At 53.1% G+C, this 19,309-nt stretch overlaps 1 protein-coding gene across 1 annotated transcript in view; it reads right to left on the bottom strand.

The window, feature by feature from the left end:
- The window catches only part of LOC135202298 (transcription initiation factor TFIID subunit 7-like), a 125,232-nt gene that overhangs the window by 63,168 nt on the left and 42,755 nt on the right, over positions 1-19,309 (bottom strand).

Here is a 19,309-nt window from a genome sequence, read left to right as displayed (position 1 = left end):
CAGGTCCCTTACCATAGCCTGGGGGAAGAGATGGCTCGAAAGAGGTGCAAAGAGAAGCTCTGCTTTCTGCGATGCAGAAACAGACTTCGCTGTGAAATTGCATAAGAGCGCTCTCTTCTTGAGGAAAGCAGTGCCGAAATGAGACACTAACTCTTCCGAACCATCCCTGACGGCCTTGTCCATGCATGACAACACTTGGACAGCTCCCCCAGACTCAAAGAATCAGGACTCCTAGATTGAAGATCCAGGGACTCCTAGGCACCAGTCTAGGAAGTTAAAGACTTCCAGAGTCTTTAACAGACCTTTCATGTGATGGTCGATCTCCGTTGGTGTCCAAGAAATCTTCGCGGACGACAAAAGGGATCTTTTCTGGGCGTCTACCAGCTAGCAAAGTCCCCTTGGGAAGAAGACGGGATCTTAATTCCTACTTCCGATTGGTCTCATACCAAATGCCGCCTCTTCCACTAAGTCTAGAGGGAGGCAGGGCGAAAGTCGACTTGCCCTGATCCTTCCGACGTTCCATCCAGTCCTGCAATTTCTTTGAATGCTCTCTAGTGGACAAGGAAGTCTTCATCTCCACTACTTCCGAAACCTTGCCCGACTTCGAAGACGAAAACTGAGAGGGCGGAGACTTAGGAGCTGCAGGCTGGAACTTCTCCCAAACAAGGAACGTAAAAGTCGTACCAGCACCTTGTAGTCGGAAACCGACGAAACTGACGGCTGATCTTCGTCCACTGAGTCAGCCGGACTACTATGTTCTCCTTCCTCCCGAAGAGGCAAAGGAGATCGAACCTCTGGAGAGGGCGTGCGCCCCACGGGTCTAGCCTTCAACAAAGGCTTACGAGGGAAGACTAACATCCGCCTCTTCAGGCGACCGACCTTCCGTCGATCTTTAGAGCTCGAACGACGAAGAGCGTCCTGACCTCGCTGCGCGTCAAGAGAGGAAACTCCAAGTCTCTCTCGAGGAGCGTCCTTACGTTTGACGCTCAAGCGTCCAGCTTTCGCTTTCAAAGCGTCCTTCTGAGCGCTCTCAAAAGCCTTCTCCACAGGCAAAGCGTCAACAAAGCAACCCGACGAGCGTCTTCAAAAGCGTCCTGCCGAGCGGTCCTCAAACGCGTCCTCCAAGGCGTCCTGTCGGGCGTCCTCAAAAGCGTCCCGACGTGCGGGCGGAGACAGCGACGAACGAGGAGACAGAGAAGGAGACTAACCTCGTCCTCTTGACAGGCAGTCTAGCGTCCTTCCTTCGCTTAGGCTCAACTGCTGCTGGGCGAGTCTTCCGAGCCATTAAGTCGACAATTGGTCTTGAAGCGACGCAAGAATACTCTTCGTAGGTGAAGAAACCGAGAGGAGGTGAAGGGCTGCGCTTGCGAGAAGACGAGGGGCGGGGGGACGCCTCCTTCCTTCTCACAGGAACAGCAACCTGCCTCTCCGAGGTGCGAGAGAAGCGCTTCTCAGCGTCGTCCATCGGACGACGTCCTACCTCCTCTCTGGAGGAAACGTGTCCATACGACGCAGGCGAAGACCGCAACGAGAGCGGAGAGAGGGGACGCAAAGCGTCCTCCCTAGGAAAAGTCCTTTTCAACGGACGCGAGTCACTCCCGAGAGCTCCACCCCTTGCGCGGGGAGGGCGCCTCGGAGGACGAAAAAATGACAATTTGTCGAAAATTGCATTTTTCCTAACTATACAAACTGAGGTCCTTTAACAATAGGAAGTAGCTAGCGGCAGCTGGAACGGTCGTAAGCTTCGAACAACGGGGAGAACGGTAGTTAACTGCTTGTCCGATCGTCGCGCGCCGCGCGACTGGGAGGTAAACAAATCACTTTTGCTTTGGCCCATGCAAATACGCAGAGTGAGGGGTGGCATGAGGAGGGACTTTATGTTAAAGGACCTCAGGTTTGTATAGTTAGGAAAAATGCAATTTTCGACAAATTGTCATTTGTTCCGATACGTAATACAAAACCATCGGTCCTTTAACAATAGGAAGGACTCACTTCTTGGTGGGCGGAATCTGAGTCTTTTGATGAACAGACTGGTGTTCGTCCATCCCTGGAATGCCTCCCTGGTCGTACGAGCGAGGGAGGGATCCAAGCCTCTGTCCGATTGATCGGGGTGTGCACCGCAGGATCAATGGTCAGACCTCTGGGACCTGAGTACTAAGAGAGAGGCAAGCGTATCTCTTCGTACCAGCATTGTAAGAACTTTTTCCTTTACATGAGCAAATGGTAAAGTAATGGGTTTGTCTCATGTTGGCATCCACTTCTCCCCCTTGTTGGAGAAGTGGTGGATATTTACTCCTATCTCTAGTTAAAGAGATAGGATGGAGCTCTGTTGAATAGCTTACCTGCATCTGACTCCTTCCAGCAAGGTAACGACCGTATCCCTCTGCCCACAGGTAGAGGTAGAAAAAGATGGTGAAGAGGAAGCCAGTCACTCTCTCATTCACGCATTCAGTTCTCCCAGTCATACCAGGAATCGATGCTGTTCTGCCTGCTCGGGTGCTGGGTAAGCTTACACAACGTGTTGAGCAGCCACCACAGGTCCCAAGGAAAACGTATCCAAGGACTTGTGGGCAATATCCCGAAGGTAGAAGGACGTGAAGGTGGTCTGGTTGGCGGCCCAGACACCTGCCTTCAGGACCTGCGCCACGGAGAAGTTCTTACGGAACGCTAAGGAGGGTCCGATACCTCTGACTTCGTGGGCTCTCGGACGGAGAGTACGGATGTCGTCGCTACCATCAGCTTCGTACGCTCGCCTGATCACCTCACGTAGCCAGAAAGAAAGCGTGTTCTTGGAGACTTCTTTCTTGGTTGGGGACCCCAGTGCTAACGAAGAGGCGTCGACACTCAGGCCTGAGATGTCGAGTTCTCTCAGATAGCGCCGTAGCGCCCTCACAGGACAAAGCAGCATCTCATCTGCATCGTTATCTGTAAAGTCCAGCAGGGAGGGGATCGTGAAAGACTCGAACCTGTCGTCAGGGAATCGACGGATTCTGAGTCTTAGCTACGAAGTTCGGGACGAAATCGAGCGTCACAGATCCCCCAGCCTCTGGTATGTTTCACATCATAAGAAAGGCCATGTAGTTCCCCTACTTCTTCGCCGATGCCAGGGCCAGCAAGAAGAGGGTCTTGAGGGTCAGATCCCTGTCTGACGACTCTTCGGAGTGGCTCGAACGGTGCTCGAGTCAGACTCCTAAGGACGAGAGTCACGTCCCACGCAGGGGGCCTGAGTTCCCTGGGTGGGCAAGACCTTTCGAAGCTCCTCATTAGCAAGGATATCTCGAACGAATTCGTGAGTGTCCAACCCCCTCAGTTTCAGGACGAGCGCCAAGGCGGCTCTGTATTCCTTTGACTGTGGGGACTGAGAGGAGCTTCTCTCGGCGAAGAAACACGAGGAAATAAAAACCGCTACCTGCTGATGAAGAGTGGCTCTGAGAGGAGACAAACCCTGGTCTACGACACCAACCACAGAAGACGGCCCACTTCCCCTGTACACAGCTGCAGAGGACTGTCTGACGTGTCCAGCCATCTCTGTTGCTGCGCTACGAGAAAAGCCTCTCGTTCGCAAGAGATGGTGGATAACAGCCAGCCGTGAAGTTGAAGGGACTGGACTGCGCGGTGGTACCGTTCTACGTGTGGCTGGGCTAGAAGGTTGTGCCAGTTGGGTAGCTCTCTCGGTGCGTCTGCAAGAAGAGCCAACAGGTCCGGATACCAAACGGCTTGAGGCCGTTTGGGAGCCACCAGGATCATTCTGAGATTGGGAGTGACCAGCGCTCGACTGATCACTTTCCGAATCAGACAGAAGGGAGGAAAGGCGTAAGCGAAGAGGTTGTCCCAGGGGTGTTGGAGAGCGTCCTCTGCAGCTGCCCATGGGTCCGGCACGGCCGAGAAGAACACCTGGATCTTCTGTTGTGCCGGGTGGCGAACAGGTCTACGACCGGTCGTCCCCACAGGTTGAAGAGCCTTTCCGCCACATCTTGGTGTAGAGACCATTCGGTCCCTATCACCTGATCCCGACGGCTGAGCTTGTCCGCTACTACATTCCTCTTGCCTGGAATGTAGCGTGCTGACAGCTCTATCGAGTGAGCCGTGGCCCACTCGTGCACCTGCACCGTCAACTGATGGAGCGGAAGAGACACTAGCCCCCCCTGCTGTTGACATATGCCACTACTGTGGTGTTGTCGCACATCAACACCACTGAGTGTCCCCACCAAGCGGTCCCGAAACTCTTGGAGAGCGTGAACGCTGCCTTGAGTTCCAGGACATTGATGTGAAGGTGCTTCTCGTGATGGTCCCACACCCTGCAGTCAGCAACTCCTCCAGGTGTGCGCCCCATCCCTCGGTCGATGCGTCTGAGAACAAGAAGCATCTGGGGGGGAGTCGTATGGGCACTCCTCTTAAGAGGTTCTTGTCGTCGAGCCACCAGGCTAGGTCCTGCCTCACCTGTCCGTGATAGCCACGGGAAAGTAAGGAGGATCCTTGGCCTGGGACCAACTCTCCCTTAGCCTCCACTGGAGAGACCGCAGGTGAAGAGCAGTGAGGGACTAACTTCTCGGAGTGACGACAGATGGCCGATCACGACTTGCCATTGCTGTGCTGCTGTTCCTGCCGCGACAGGAACCGGCCGCTGCCTCCCTGAATTTGCTGATACGCAAGTCTGCGGGAAAGACTTGCCCTGCTACCGTATCTATCAGCATACCCAGGTACTTCATCTTCTGCTTGGGTTCGAGATCTGACTTCTCGTAGTTTATCACGATCCCCAGATCGCGACAAACTTGAGGAGTCGATCTCTGTCCTGTAGCAACTGCGAGCGGGAGCTCGCCAGGACCAGCCAATCGTCGAGATACCTCAGAAGACGTATCCCGTTCGAATGGGCCCAAGCCGACACCAGAGTGAACACTCGCGTGAACACCTGTGGGGCGGTTGAGAGAACCGAAACAAAGTGCCCTGAATTGGTACACCGTCCCGTCGAAGATGAAGCGGAGGTACTTTCTGGAGGACTGATGGATGGGTATTTGAAAATACGCGTCCTTCAAGTCCACCGAAAGCATGAAATCGTTCCCCCTGATCGCGTCGAGCACTGAGCGTGCCGACTCCATCGTGAACCGCGTCGTGCGAACGAAGCGGTTCAGGGGAGAGAGGTTCTATCACCGGGCGCCAGCCCAATCCCCCCGATTGCCTTCTCCACTAGGAAGAGGCGGCTGTAAAAGCCTGGTGACTGGTTCCTCCACGATTTCTACAGCTCGTTTTCGCCAGCATGGTCTTGATCTCCTGTCGAAGAGCGTTGTCCTTTGCTGATCCCGGAACATAGGTCTGTAGATGGACCGGTTTGGAGATGAGGGGGGCCGAGACTCGAAGGGTAGTAGATATCCCTCCCGAAGGACGTCTACTATCCAGTTCTCGGCGCCGTAGCGCTGCCAAGTCGCCCAATGGCTCGCCAGGCACCCCCCCACTTCCGGCAGCAGGTGAGGGGGAACGCCGTCCCTAGCGTTTCCCTCCTCGTTTCGACTTCTTCCCAACACCTCCTCGGGGAAAGGAGGCCTGGGAGGAGGGCTGGTTGCGGCCTCCTCTCGCAGAAGTCGAAACAACTGGAGTCTTTCACACGGGGTTTGGACGGTGCAACCGTCTTCGCCGCCGTGGAAGGCGCTAGCCAAGCTCTTTGGTTTGGCCGCAGTTACTCGAGGTTGCCCAGAAACCTTCGAGACTGCCTGGTGGACTAAGCGGTCACTCTCGTCAGTGCGCCGCCGTTCCACCGCAGCGTCCACCATCTCTCCAGGAAAGAGAGCTGGGGAACTCCTAAGAGGTCCATTTCTTAGCCCGAGTGCCGCCTCACGCCCAGCCCCCTTGGTCACTCGGGTAAGGACTGCGTCCCTACGCCGAAGAACCAAGTTGGCCCACAGGTTAGCAGTCTGATGGGCGAGGTAAGAGATTGCTCTTCCTCCAGACTGGCACAGTCTCCTAAAAGAAAGCGTCGTCTTCGAGAGCAGAACTCCCGGAGCCGGCCGCTACTTTGGATATTGTGAGGGACCACAAATCCAACCAGGAAAACTGCCTGGAATGCTGCCATAGCGGTAGATTCCAGGGCAAGTGCCTCCTGCTGCGAGAACCATAGGTTCTCCGACAGGAGCTGCTGCAGGGACACACCTGGAGTCAGCCTCGCTAACTCCGGGTTAACCTGTTTCGGCAGTATCGGGTCTTCTGATGGCACGTAAAAAAAAAAAAAACGCCTCTGCCGCTGTAGAGGAGGAGGGAAGCAGCTTAGAGGACCGTCCGGATTTCAGCGAGTCCTCCCGTCCTGAGACGAGATTCTCCACCTGATCCAGGACTGAGTCCGCAAGCTCTGATCGTGGCAACCCCACCGTCATTATGGGCTCCCTCTTGGGACCCCAAAATGACTCGAGCCGGGACGTGGGCTCTGCTGGTGGTAGCGACGATCCTTCCGCGAGGTCATTATGCAGACGCATCAGCTTAATGACCTCTGCGAAGTTCCTCTGTATCTCGGGCGTCACAGCGTCCTGTGGAGTAGGACCGTCCAGTCCCTCCAACAAGAGCATATCCCTCGATACTCCTCCTTCAGAAGGAGGAACAGCGACAGACCCCTGACGGTCGCCTCCAACTACTTGCGCGTACGTCCTGGTCGGTCCTAAAGACCGTGCCTGAGCCGTACGGCGTCATAGCTGGGTCACGAGCGGCGCACCTCTCTGATCGCTCCTTGGTACCTCGCTCCTCCCGGTATAGCCCGAGGAGGTTGAAGGTACAGGAGAGGCAGACCTGACGCTCCCCCCACGCTCGCTGGCAGGACCAGCGTGCGTAGAGGGCTGCTGCCGATCGTCAACCGCGGTGACGGTCCTAGCAGTAGGCCTAGCGTCGCCGCTCGCCTGGGGCGATTGGCTCGGCTGAGAACGTCGAGACCGCTCTCTAGCGTCAGGCCGAGCTGCCGCTGGTCACCGTCTCCGCCCCCTTTGTCCCATCGGGAGCGGCGGACGGGTGAACCTGCTAGGCTACCTCCCTTTCGCGTCGAGACCGGCCAGCGTCCTCTCGGCGCGTCAAACCGCTGGTACCAGCCGTGGCTGGTACCGGCGGCCGTGGGGACTCCTTCCTCGCCTCAACCCGTGGCCGGTCAGCGACCGTCACGTCAGCCCGAGCAGCCGGTTGGTCGCTGCGAGAGCGTCCACTGGCCTGGCGAGAGTCGTGTGCACGACTCTCGCCAGTCTTCTGCCCCGTGCCGCTGTCTTGACGGCGAGCTAGCTCGGACGTCGAAACTTTGGCTGGACGGTCCTCTTTAGAAGAGCGTCCACTCGGTGCTTCTCGCGAACGAGAAGCGGCCGAGACGGAACCTGGTTTAGCGGCAGAACCACTAGCACCAGGTGAGGACACACCAGCCGAGGCTGATGCACCTCTGGTCCCCGTCGACTTCTTCTTTGCAGAAGAAGCGACGGGCCCTGCACCCGAAGGAACAGGAGGACCAGCAGAAGAGCTCCCCAGCTCGCCTGAGCGAGCCGGGCCCTTAGAAGATCCCGAAGGAGTCTTCTTAGGGGGGGGGGAGGAGGCAACCTTCTTTTCTTTCTTCGGCTGTTTGGCCTTAGAAGTCGAAGGGGAAGGAGAGGCAGCCGACGACGAAGAAGACGATGAAGACGACGACGACACCTTCTTCCTCTTCCTCTTCTTCTTCGCCAGGCTCCGCAGGACAGACGTCAGGTCTTCCATCCAGGAGGGAGCGGGGCAGTTGCCGAAGCAACAGGGCCCGACTGCACCTGTCCGGAAGGACCTGAGACTGTTACAGCAACACCAGCAGCGGGAACGACAGGAACAGGTCCGGGAACAGCAGGAACAGCAGGAACATCTGAAATGGAATGTGTACCTGAAAGGAAAAGAGTCGCTGGAGCGGCCACAGGTACGGCAGGCACGGCAGGTACCACGGGAGAGCCAGGCGTCCTGTCGACAGTCACCGTCATCCGTGGCACTGGCGGCAGGTCCAGGGGGTACTCTTTGGGCAGCGGAAGTCCGGGGTCGGCAAAGGAAAAAATCCAGGGTGGTGGTGGCATCGTCCTCTTGGAACGGCGGCAATTGGTTTTTGTACTGCCACCGTGGGTGTCACCGACATTATATGTGGCGTATATACAAGATGTGGTGGCATCTCATACGCAGGGGTAGTTAATGTGGTAGTCGTGGTGGTCACCGCACCATGAGTGACCACGGCCGACCCCGCCAACCGCTGTAGCAACCCCTGGATGCTGGGCACTCCCTGCAGTCCCAGCGACTCCCACACCTGTCCCAAGTCATCCTTCGCTGATGGCACACCTGCGGAAGCAACAGTCGGGTTAATGTGAGGGCTTCCCGCGCCTGGGGGGCGAAATATCCCCCCCAGAGCGGACAGAAGACCCGAATACAGCTGTACATCCGGGTAGCGGACGCCCTCCTCCACACTCGACGGATCGAGAGAGGAAAAGGACTCCGCTACCCCCCCGCAGGGAAGGCGCAAACCGTGGGGGCTGGCCGGGAGGCAGGAAAGAGGACGAAGTGTCCGTCACCAAAGGAGTCACTGGACTTCCCGATGACTTCTTGGCCGGCCTAAGTCTCTTCCTGCCCTCGTACAGCACCCACTGCGCCTCGGACCAGTTCATACAAACCACACATGGTTCGTTGCGGGAGCACTCTCGCCCTCGACAACGAGTACAAACCTCGTGGGGGTCCACCTCAACAAATGACCTGAACCCCCCACATTTACGTCCCTCCAGCCCGGGACACACTCTACGGGCGACTGGAGGGCGCGGTGATATCTCCATTTCCTCTAATTCACTCATTGCAATTCAATTGAACTAGAGAAAGAGTACTTACAATCACTCCTGATATACAGAAAGAGAAAACAAATACTCAAGTTTGAAGCAAACGACAAGCGGGCAGAGCGATGGCGAACACGTCCTTCCCACAACACGGCCGAAAGCAAAAGATTTGTTTGTTTACCTCCCAGTCGCGCGGCGCGCGACGATCGGACAAGCAGTTAAACTACCGTTCTACCCTTGTTCGAAGCTTACGACCGTTCCAGCTGCCGCTAGCTACTTCCTATTGTTAAAGGACCGATGGTTTGTATTACGTATCGGAACAACAGTCCTTTAGGATGCGAGCCTGAGCACGCTCCTTGGCAGCCTGGAAGTAGCAACAGGTCCTGCCGAAGGGACGCCAGATCGGTGGGGAGCCCCCGTAACCCTCTTGCGGCTTTCGACATGCCCAATCCCTGAGGTCTGGGAGTCCGACAGAGGTCTAGACCTAGAGGCATTATGGGGCCGATCTGACGCCCCCTCCACAACACTAGGGGGCACGATCACACACTTTAATCGAGCCGTTTTCAAGGGCCACACTTTGGACTCTAGAGTGCGCAATGACTCTAGAATCAGAGAAAGGGCGGGATTACCTTCTCCAGACACAGAACTAGGGCCTCAGCACAACACAGGATTAGGTGAAGCAAATTCTACTGGTGTTAATATAGGAGAAATGTTACTTCCCTTACCTTTCGTAGAACCGCTTTTTAGAGGAAGACCTCTGATCCTATCGCGCTCCAACTTACGCCGATAGGATTTCATAACACCTTCCATTCATCCTCAGTCAAAACTTTTGCATTCAATGCAACGATCAACCAGCAAACAAACATGACTACACCCATACATACTGTGTGGGGGTCTTACCCGATGCTTTCGGTAGCCTCACCTTGCAATCACTCCTCACACACTCTGAAGCTCACTGAACTTGATCCCGACATCACGTTCATATAAAAGCCAATCCAAAATCCAAAAACAGTCCACTATCGCGTATGCCAATCCAACAATCCAGAGTCAAAACCAAAAGACAATCCAGATACTTATAACGAGTTAAATCCAAAAATCCTGGGCGAGGTCTGTTAAAACAGGTGTTTACCGACCGGCGACAGAAAAAAAATATGAATAGAAAATGGGAATGGTTCCTGATATCCGCCTCCCAGCGGCGGGAATGGGTACTACCACCTGGCCGCCCACTGCGTGTGCCGCGAGTTTTGAAATTCTGTCGGACTTCGGAGAATACAGCTATATATATATCTGCCAAGTAAGTCTCATGAACAAAACGCCTTCTACAAGTCTTTTCTCTCGCAAAGCGTCCTGCCGAGCTTCCACCGAAGCGTCCTGGCGAATGTGCACAAAAGCGTCCTCAAAAGCGTCCTGCTGAGCGTCCTCAAAAGCGTCCTGCCGAGCGTCCTCAAAAGCGTCCTGCTTAGCGTCCTGCTGAGCGTCCTCAAAAAACGTCCTGCTTAGCTACGAGCGTGTCTGAGCAGAGAACACCAAGTCTTCTGAACGACGTTTCAGAGAGGAACTCGTTGAGCGCCTTGATGCATGCAAGGCCCGCCAAGAGGCGTCCTGGCGAGCGACTTGCCAACATCTCAATGTTATGACGAACCGCGTTTTGCGTATGACGTTGAATATTTTTTAAGGGACGTCCTCATGAGTCTCCATGGAGAGCCGCACGCTGCTCCTGAAGAGTGTGAACACTAAAGGAAGACGTATGGCTTTCGTCTTCCGCAAGGTGCTTGCCGAAGCGTCCTGGAGAATGTCTCTACTTATAGGACGTCGAGCACCTCCAAAAGCTTCCTCACGTCTAAATTGCCCTTCTTATGCCGACCAGAGACATAAGTTGTTTGACGTGCAAAGCAGCTTGCCGGCCGTCAAACTTATCAGCTTGCTTTTCGAAGTAAAGCGAACGTTACATAACGTATACGGAGCGCCATGAGGAGAGGAGACGAATACTGAGTTGCTCCTCCAAAAGGTGGAATCAAGAATGTCCTTGATTACCAAATTCTTTTGGAATGCTAGCGAGGTTGAAACAGCTCTAACTTCATGAGCGTTCACTCGCAGGAGGCTCAAATCACTCTTCTGGCAAGATGAATGAACTCCTTAATAATGTACAAGTGATATATACATCGAGTTCATACATGAGGCGTTCACTCGCAGGAGGCTCAAATCACTCTTCTGGCAAGATGAATGAGCCTCTTTAATAATGTACAAATGATATACATGAGCGTTCACTCTCACGCGGGGGCTCAAATCACTCTTCTGGCAAGATGAATGAGCCTCCTTAATAATGTATAAAATGATGTATACATGAGCGTTCACTCGCAGGAGGCTCAATCACTCTTCTGAAAGATGAATGAGCCTCCTTAATAATATACAAATGATATATACATGAGCGTTCACTCGCAGAGCCTCCAATCACTCTTCTGGCAAGGAGAATGAGCTCTTAAATGTCCTTAGAAAAAGAGCCAGTGCATTCTTCTAAAAGGGTAAATGTGGTCTCTTTTACTCCTCATCCTCTCGTGACGAGAGAGAGGACGTGAAGCGTCCTCTTCTCTAAAGCTTCTTAGGGGGTGCGAGTCCTTCCGAGAGCACCAACCCCTGTGTGTGGGAGGATGCCTCGGAGGCCGCGAAACAAACCCTTGAAGCTTCGTGCACGTGCTCGATCTTCGGCAGCCTGGGAAGCGACAACAGGACCTGCCGAAAGGAAGCCAGATCAGCATGAAAAACCCGTAACCCTCCTTCGGCTTTTGACATGCCCTCTCCCTGGTTTCTGGGAGTCCGACAGAGGTCTAGGCCTAGAGGCGTTATGGCCGATCTGACGTTCCCTCCTAACGAGAGAGAGGACGTGAAGCGTCCTCTTCTCTAAAGCTTCTTAGAGGGCGGCGCGAGTCCTTCCGAGAGCTCCAACCCTTGCGCGGGGAGGACGCCTCGGAGGACGAGAAGCAATCCTTCAAGATTCGTGCGCGTGCACGATCTTTAGCAGCCTGGGAAGCGTCAACAGGATCTGCCGAAGGGACGCCAGATCGGTGGGGAGCCCCCGTAACCCTCTGCGGCTTTCGACATGCCCTCTCCCTGAGTCCTGGAGTCCGACAGAGGTCAGGGCCTAGAGGAATTATGGGGCCGATCTGACGCCCCCTCCACAACACAAGGGGGCACTACACTTCACAACACTGATTGGAGAGCGAGCACTTTAGTCTAAGATTACTTGATGTAATCCTCTAGCAGACACTTCTTCTAGGCCCGTAAGCCATACCACAGGGTTAGGCAAAATAAAATCTACAGGAGGTTAGAAGGTTCATTATTTCTAACTTCTGTTTACTGTGGAGGAAAACTCCTGATTCTAACCACGCTCTAAAATGCGTACATGAATCCTACTTCTTCCGTAATCAAGTCACACATTACACTAATTACATTGAACTTATGCAAAGAAACAAGTAAACGCCATATACACTAAGCGAGTGTCTACCGAAAGTTCCGGTAGCTTCACCATCCCCCATGCAGACAACAAAATCTGAAACTAGGCTAACTAGCCTCAGACATCAAATGCAATGAAAAATTTACGATAGCGTATGCCTAGCCACAAATCCAAGTCAATAATCGTAAGAATAATTAGGATACTTAAGCGGCTAATGAAGTTTCAAAATCCTAGGCGGAGGTCTGTAAACAGTTGTTTACCGACCGGCGACAGAAAAAATATGAATAGAAAATGGGAATAGTTCCTGATATCCGCCTCCAGCGGCGGGAGCGGCGGGAAATGGGTACCACCACCTGGCCGCCCACTGCGTGTGCCGCGAATTTTGAAATTCTGTCGGACTTCGGAGAATACAGCTATATATATATCTGTCAGGTAAGTTTCATGAACAAATTGCATTTTTCCTAACTATACAAACCTGAGGTCCTTTTACAATAGGAAGGTACTAGCGGCAGCTGGATAGGTCGTAAGCTTTCGAACAAGGGGTTCGGTAGTTAACTGCTTGTCCGACAGGCGCGCGCTGCGCGACTGGGAGGTAAACAATCACTTTTGCTTTTGGCCCAAGCAAAAACTGCAGAGTGAGGGGTGGCATGAGGTGGGACTATGTTAAAAGGAGGGCCTCAGGTTTGTATAGTTAGGAAAAATGCAATTTTGGACAAATTGTCATTTGTTCCGACACGGCATACAAACCTTCGGTCCTTTTACAATAGGAAGATTTCACTTCTTGGTGGGAGGAATCTGAGTCTTTTGTGAACAGACTGGTGTTCGCCCAACCTTGGAATGCCTCCCTGGTTGTAAGAGCGAGGGAGGGATCCAAGCCTCTGTCCGATTGATCGGGGTGTGCACCGCAGGATCAATGGTCAGTCCTCTGGACCAAGTACTAAGAGAGAGGCAAGTATCTCTTCGTACCAGCAAACAAGAACGGCAAGCGTATCTCTTCGTACCAGCAACAAGAACAAGTTTCTATTTGCAAGAGGCAACATAAAGTTATGGTTTGTCTCTTGTTGGCATCCACTTCCCCCCCCCCCCCCCCTTGTAGGAGGAAGTGGTGGATATTCGCTCCCACCCATCCCTAGTGAAAGGGATAGGATGGTGGGGCTCTGTCGAGTAGCTCACCTGCATCTCGTCCTTTATCCATCAAGGTGATGACCGTATCCCTCTACCCACAGGTAGAGGGGGAGAAAAAGATAGGAAGAGAAGCCAGTCACTCTCTCATTCACTTATCTATTCTTACAGTCACACCAGGACTCGATGCTGTTCAGCCTGCTAGGGTCTGGGTTAGCTACAACGAGTTGAGCAGCCCCCACGGGTCCCAAGGAAAACGATCCAAGGACCTGTGGGCAATATCCAAAAGGTAGAAGGAGGTGCCAGTGGTCTGGGTTGTACCAGACCCCTACCTTCAGTACCTGCGCCACGGAGAAGTTCTTGTGTAACTCGAGGGAGTGTACTTCTAGGTCATCTTGGTGTTGACGAACGAGTCTTCAACACTCAGCCTGGGATGTCGAGTTTCTTCAGAAAGCGCGGTCGCGCTTTCACAGGACAAAGCAGCATCTCCTTTGCATCGAAGGCGGTGAAGTCCATTAGGGAGGGGATTGTGAAGGACTCTAACCGATCGTCAGGAACCGAAGGGTTCCGAGTCTTCGCTACGAAGTCGGTACGAAATCGAGCGTCACGAATCCCCATCCCCTGGATGCTTGACTTCGCAGGAAAAGTCATGCAATTACCTCAGAGGAAAAGAAGGGAATGGTCGTATGACCTATCCCTCTTCTCAACTTCGGTGATGTCCTGTACCCATACTGGTCTATCCGTCTGCAGCGAAGTGTCTCACATTCTCCTATCCCCATGCAGTGAAGTTCTTCTTCTCGGTAGTGGATAGGACACCGACACTCAATGGTGGGTGTCGATGGTATGGGTACTGTGACAAGCCGTTAGACGAAGAAAAGAATGTTATGGAACAACCGAACTAAGTCCACAGCGAAGTTCGTAACTGACTTGGGCGCTCTGACAGCTGCCGACTGACTGCGTTCGGTAGGAGGCAAGTTGTCCAAGCATCCGAAGCAAGTCACGTGACCTTCGCCTTAAAAGGGTTATGCCAAGAGACTAAACAAATAATTTGTTCGTCACCGATGCCAGAAGGCGACGGTGATGATGCTCTTAAGGCATGTGCCAACAGGCGAAAGTCAATTGCCTTCTAGAGACCGCGGTCCCTGATGGCAAGATATCTCATAGTATAGTTGATTCTCAGCTAAGGAGAAACAACACTATGTGTCGTTGACGACGAAGGTGTACAGAAAATGCAACCTACGTCTTCACAGCTGAACCGAGAGAAGGATTCTCAAGATTCTGAACCTGTGCTACAAAGACTGAGAACGCTAACCGCTATTCATTGCTGTCCGGTGAGGATCGTAGTTGCAATAAAAGCGGAGCGCTTTTCAGTAATGAAGACACAGGTAAATACTGCCTGAAGAACTGCTTCTCATGGCTGAACATTTGGAAGTAGAGCTGTCAGGTCGGAGAGTAGGCGATGTCTTCTGACACATCTGTTAATTCGGGGCGAGCAATGAATAATTGCACACCTACGAATACGAGATATTTTGAAGACAAACTCAGATGTCTGCAAAAATCATTTGCATTATCGCGTGCGATGCAGCGGGAGACTAGTACAGACTTCTGTTACCGTGCGGTAAACAGAAAGATGAAAGAGTCCAAGAGATATCTCTGTTGAAAATTCTCGCAATGTCGAAGGCGATGAAATCGAGCGTCACAGTAGTAGATGGTCCTTCATTATTGCGAGAATCCCCGTTAATCAGAGACCTAAGTCCATGATTGTTGGGTAGAGATACGGTTCGGTAGTCAATCAAACCAGGGGAGAGAGAGACGTAACCGACCGTGCATCTCCGAGACCTAGCTGATACTGAGCTGCTATCAGGCAGTTCAATACGCAGTAGCTCTCGGTGACTCGTCATCCTGAGTTGCCAGTTAATCCCTTCCACGAAGGAATGCGTTCGGCTAGAACCATCGAGCATAAAAGAATACGCTCGAGCAATTATATTTAAACGAAACGGATTTCGGTAAAAGGGTAAACACAAAAGCTGATTTGGTGTTGTCGTGACAATACCAAGTATCTAAAATCGCAAACTGATAACTGCTGGGAGGTTGCAGGCAACCCCCGAGTTGCAGTTCAATTAAGATATACAATTCGTCTCTGGTCACAAAACCGTAGAGTTAACTACGGTCTGTGCCTACCCCCCGGACAATTCAACTGTTAAAAGAATCATGTCGCGAGGGTAATATACGTAGTATATTTGTAGGTTCTGTAACACGACCTCCATCCTAAATTCTTTTCCCTCGAGGAATGAGATAAGGATTGGAGATCGACCGCCTTCGTTCTCTAGTCAAGAGAGTGATAGAGTAAGTCGTTTCCCAAAGGAAAGCTTCATGGTGAACAGAATAACACCGAAGACGATAGTTCAATGCCAAACTAGGAAGTTCCCGTCCGTTCTTCTCTATTCCAGTTAATCGCCTACTGTGAGATACTCTTCTTTCAGCAGCAGTCTCCTTCCAAATGCTAGAAATTACAGGAATTCGAGCATAAGCGAGGTTCCCGATTATCGTGTAACAATTATCGGGGATTCTCGCTCACTTTGGACCGTGGTCTCGCCTAAGTGTTTGGAGATCGTAAAAAACTCAAACACTCTGAGTGCGCTAGAAATTCCGTAGAAATCTAAGCACTCTGCGAAAACCCCCACCGAATTCGTCAAACGATATCGGCTGGTGGTCCTCTCGATTCCCGTAGAAATCGAGAAAGGGGGGCAGGATCCCTCCTCTTAACGACCGGGGCTTACGTCAGGTAGGACCCGAAGGTCCCCCCTGGTAGCGCAAGCCCCTAACGTGGGAAATTACAGAGAAATCTCTGTAGGATCCCTCCCCTTTCCCTCGTAGCCGTAAGGAGAGAGGGAATGGGGGAGGAATTGGATACTGGCTCGCCTTCCCAGCGGAACTAGCAGTTGGGGAAGAAAAAGGAGCAGTCCATCGCCTTACGGCGATGGCCTCTTAGAGCCTGGGAAAAACGTATCGTCAGGATAAAACGTTTCCCGAGGAGGGTTACGAATCATACTGTAGGTAAGGGTCTGCCGCCACTGTGAACGTCGTCTGGGTGGGGCTGATCGACACCTGACAGGAGAGAGCCGATACCGTCCTCCGACTCATTCCAGTCCTCGTCGAGGTCGAAACCTCTCAGGAGGACCGAAGGGGTATTCAAATACGGTGTCCAAAGACACGTAAAAAACGCCTCTGTCGCAGTAGAGGAGGTGGAATAGCTTGTTCGACCTCCGGCCAGAACTGAGAGAGCCTTCTTGTCCGGAGACGAGAGACTACCTGGTTCAACACAGTCGGCAAGCTCCGATCGCGGCAGACCCACCGTCGATTTGGGTTCTACTCTCGGTCGCCCCAACAAACGACTCGAGCCGAGACGTGGCTCTGCTGGTGGGAGCGGCGATCCTTCCCCGAGGTCGTTGTGCTGACGAATCAGCACCATAACCTCAGCAAAAGTTCCTCTGGATCTCGGAAGTCACAGCATCTTGCAGAGTAGGAGCCGTTAAGTTAAGCCCCTTCGAACAAGAGCATATTCCGAGAACCTTCCTCCTAAGAAGAAGGGGGAACAGCGACAGCCCTCTCGGTCTTCTCCATCCACTTGCGCATACGTCCTGGCCGGTCCAAGAACCGTGCCTGCACGTAGGGCGTCGTGGTGGGATCATGAGGGGCGCACCCCTCACGATCAGTCCTCAATACCTCGCTCCTCCCGGTGTACCCGACGAGGAGGTTGAAGGTACGGGAGAGGCAGGAACCTGACGCTCCCTCCCTCCTTCGCTCTGCTGGCAGAACCAGCAAGGCTTGAGGGCTGCAGGCGATCGTCAACGCCCGTCGGTTTTGGCGATCGAGCTGCAGGCCTGGTCAAACCGTCTCGCTGTGGAGAACGGCTGGATTGAGCACAGCGGCCCCGATCTCGAGTGTCAGAAGAGCTGGTGCTGGTTGCCGTACCCGATCGCTCTCTGTGAGAGCGACGGTCAGGCGACCTGCAGGCTCCACTGTCACGGTGAGACAGGTGCTTGTCCTCACGGCACGTCACGTCGCTGGTTCCAGCCGTGGCTGGCAACCGGCGAACGGGGGGACCTCTTCCCAGCCTCAGCCCGTGGCGGTCGTGGACCGTCACGTCCCCGGGTTAGCCAGCTGGTCGCCGCGAGAGCGAGAGCTGGTCTGGTGAGGCGCGTGAGCGGCTGTCACCAGTCTTCCGCTCCGTGCCGTGAACCTGACGCTGAGCAGGCTCAGCAACTGTATGGACAGTCAGCCCAGAATCGGCAGGTACGGCAGAGCAGCACGGACAGGAAGTGGAGCAGCAGCCAGCAACATCCTGGTACCGGCGGCAGGTCTAGGGGCGAACTCTAGGGCAGCGGAAGTGTGGTCGCGGCAGCGCGGCAACCACGAGCGGCGGCGGCACGCCCCCCTCTCGGTACGGCGAACGGCACTTCACAGCGGCTGTAGGCAAGACTGTTACCACGTGAGGCGGAGTACACCAGGTGAGGAGGGACGTTGCACCTGGAGTCGATATCGTTGTCGTGGTCACCACTCCATGGGTGACCGCAGTAGGCCCAGACATAGAACCGCAGCCCCTGGACAATAGCACGCCCTGCAAATCGAAGGACGCCCATACCTCACCAAGGTCCACCCTCGTGGCAGTAGCACCTGCGGAAATAACAGTAGTAGTGATTAGTGGGGGGAAGTCCCCTCGCGCGGGGGGTGAGCCCTACACCGAACGAGCGGAAGACCCCAAATACAATTGTACATCGGGCCACCGAGTGCCCTTCCCCGCGCTCGACGGATCGGGCGAGGAGTAGAACCCAGATAACCTCCCCCCCCCCGAAGGGGAAAGGGCCATCTTGTGAGTGAGCGGGGGGGTGCGGGGGGGGTGGGGGGGGGATTCTCGTTCCCACCCCCGCACAGCACCCATGTACCCAACAATAATAACAAGAGCCGAGAGCAATCGTGCCCTCGGCACAGAATGCAAGGGCATAAGGATCAATTCCCTGACTGAGCGGAACTTGAACCAAATAAATATTGATGCAATCAATAATAAAAGGAATAAAATGAAAAAGAATCTTGCATTACGATTCACTTCACAATGAATAAGGGCTCGGATCGAGCGCATTTGCGCCCTCGGTACCGAGCGCAAGGGTAAAAGGATCCATTCCCGATTATGAACGGAAACCTTGATCCATAATGAATTGATGCAATCAAAATATATATGAAAATGAAAAAGAATACTATGATTGCGATTTCACTTCATACAAAATAAAAAGGGGAAGGATCAATTCCCGGGAAATAGCGGAAACATTGATCCAAGTAAATAATGCAATCTCAATAAAATATGAAAATGAAAAAGAACTGCACTTGCGATTTCACTTCATTCAAATAAAAAGGGGAAAGGATCAATTTCCGGGTAAGAGCGGAAACTGATCCAAAATGAGTATTGCTACAATCAAAATAAATAAATGAAAATGAAAAAGAATACTGTACTTGCGATCCACTTCCATACAGATAAGTTTTTTTCGTGCCGAGCACATTCGCTCGGCAACGAGCACACAGGTCAAAAAAAATATAAATGAAAAGGCACTTACTTACGATTTTCATCTACACATTTCCAACCAAAATATAAGCTCGGACCGAGCGCTCTCCCGCCCTCAGCACCGAGCATACACAATATGAGGTATCATTTGGTGGGAAAAATGAATTCCCGCACTTACTCCCCTTCGTCCCGGCACTCGGGGTAATCGGAGGCGTGGAGAAACCAAGATCCTTTAATTCACAATTGAATTCAATGGAAATAAATATGAAATGATTGTACTTACAATTCAGTTTCACTAGATAAATAGAAAAAGAAAAACACAACCATGCGAAAGCAACGACGATGAAGCGGGCAGAGAGCGATGATACACGTCTACACGCCGCAGGCCGAAAGCAAAAG

This window comes from Macrobrachium nipponense, chromosome 30, assembly GCF_015104395.2.
Source record: "Macrobrachium nipponense isolate FS-2020 chromosome 30, ASM1510439v2, whole genome shotgun sequence".
NCBI lineage: Eukaryota > Metazoa > Arthropoda > Malacostraca > Decapoda > Palaemonidae > Macrobrachium > Macrobrachium nipponense.
This window is presented reverse-complemented; position numbering and strand designations above follow the sequence as displayed.